This window comes from Nannospalax galili, unplaced genomic scaffold, assembly GCF_000622305.1.
Source record: "Nannospalax galili isolate Female #2095 unplaced genomic scaffold, S.galili_v1.0 scaffold1554, whole genome shotgun sequence".
Taxonomy (NCBI): Eukaryota; Metazoa; Chordata; class Mammalia; order Rodentia; family Spalacidae; genus Nannospalax; species Nannospalax galili.
The window spans coordinates 112,876-115,345 of record NW_008333898.1 but is presented as its reverse complement, the minus strand read 5'-3'; positions in this window follow the sequence as shown (position 1 = coordinate 115,345).

Here is a 2,470-nt window from a genome sequence, read left to right as displayed (position 1 = left end):
AATACTGAATTGTTCAGAGGTGGTGGGCAAGATGGCTGACTGATTTTGAGACATATTAAAATTTTTTTTTTGGTCTTTTTGAGACAAGGTATCCCTATAGCCCCAGCTGTCCTGGAACTCACTATGTAGACCAGGCTGGCCTTGAACTCACCGAGATCCTCCTGCCTCTGCCTCCCGAGTGCTGGGATTAAAGGCATGCATCACCATGCCCAGCCCTGAGACATATTAATTTTATGTTAATGTGTCAATCTATAGCTCCCAGAAAGAGAATTCCCTATGGAATGTTTAGTTATTGAGCCAAATCTACAGTTTTTAGAGTTTTTTGTTTTGTTTTGGTTTTTGACTTGGTTTGGTTTGATTTAGTTTTTTGAGATAAGGTCTCATGTACACCCAGCTGGCCTTGAATTCCTGATCTTGAGCCTCTTGCCTTTGCCTCCAAAGTGCTGAGATTTCAGGCATTTACCAGCATACCAGTCCTATCACAGTTCTTTAAAATTTTCCAAAATACATGGAAATTACACAGCTGATTTTCACTTACTGTCCCAAGTCCTGCATGCATAGTTCTAATATAGACATGATGTGTTGGAGTCAGTTACAATGGAAGAGATGGCACAATTGTCTCTGTTCTCTTATTATAAATGAATATATGATGTATATTTCAAAAGAAATAAGATAATGTGGAAGGAAAACAAAAGCTGCCTACTATACTCTAGCTGGGGTTGAATGCAATCATTTGATTTCTTATTCTTTTTGGTTTTTTTTTGGGGGGGTTCTTTTTGAGACAGGGTCTCCCTGTAGCCCCAGCTGGCCTGGAACTTGCAATGTAGACCAGGCTGGCCTTGAACTCACAGAGCTCCACCTGCTTCTACCTCCCAGGTGCTGGGATTAAAGGTGAGCACCACTATGCCTGGCTTTGTCTTCATACTTAAAACTACTTTTCTTACTGATATATTGAGAACATTAATCTTTTGTCTCTCAAATAATTTCATCATCCCCATTCCCTTCTGTTGTGATGTTTTAAGATCCCAGAGGTTTTTTTTTTTAAACCTATGGGATTTCTGTTTTTAAAATGCTTTGAAAGTCCTTTTTCTTGCTGACCACAATTCAGGTTTTTTGTCCAAGTAGTGAACTACTTCTCCTACCACTGTGTGACCAGTCCTTTTTCTGATGTTTCATGATGCTACCTTTAGTATACTAAGGCCCTACTTGTATTAGTGTTTAGGACATTTTCCCCAAGTTTTTGTACTCTAATGTGTTGTCTGCTTGTCATTTGCTTTAAAATAAGAAAACATCCTCTGCTCCCTAAGTCCTGAAAGGTTTAACTTTCTAAATCATACATGGCATTTTTATTTTAGGAAAGAAGACACATGTTGCCCATAGGATACATAGTGAAGAGGACAGTGGTAGGCCACTTTAGGCAAGGCTAGGAGGTTGGTCACCCTTGGGTTATCATATTGCTGTGTACAGTTCTCCTGATTGCATGCTATGAGAATGCATCTAACTAGTTCACCTAGAGTTGCAGTTAGCTGTGGTAGCCACATGTACTAATTACATCTGAAATTAAATAATTCATTTTCTTATTTATATTGGCCCTATTTTAAATGCTCAATAAACACATGGTAACTATAGTGGACAGCACAGACAATAGAGATTTCTTTTTTTGGGGAAAGGATCTCTCTGTAGCCCCAGCTGGCCTGGAACTCACTATGTAGGCCAGGCTGGCCTTGAACTCACAGAGCTCCGCCTGACTCTGCCTCCCGAGTGCTGGGATCGAGGGCATGCACCATGACGACCAGCTGCTAATAGATATTTTATTTCCACCATTGCAGAAGATTCTTTGGGGCAGTGTTGATCTAGAGACCCAGAGACCTAAGGTCATTTACTAACACATTATTTAAGGGAGATGAAGAGGCTCTCCTAGTATCCCAAAATCTGAGCTTTTGTGATTACCATACCTTGAACTAGCTTGCTACTAAGCTGTCTCTACAGCTGGGTTATTTCCTACACACACACACACACACACACACACACACACACACACACACACCTGCCTGCAGCCAGCTGCCAAGGCTATCTAAGATAACCAGATTGTAGCCTACAAGACTCTGCGCCTTGAAAGATGGAGGTTTGAGTCCAAGCACAGAATGTTAGCGGAGAGGTGTCAGGTTGTTTTCTCTATCCTGGTTCCTCATGGATTGGCTTTAAAGGCTATATTAACTCAAGGTTGCAAGTCTCCAGGCTGCTGAACTGTCTTACCCGTTTAGTGAATGCGGTAGTCCAGTCGCAGCCTAAATTCTAGAAAACTCTGTGACGGCTGGGCTGTCCTTGCTATGGGGTAGATGGTCAGTTAATCCTGCAGCGGGAAGACTCCGACTTGGCTGGTCAGGGAGGGCGCCGGCCTGGGACTCTGCACTAACCACTGGAGGAGCTCGCAGCCGACGTCCCCCGCCCCGTCCCCGTCCCCCCCCGT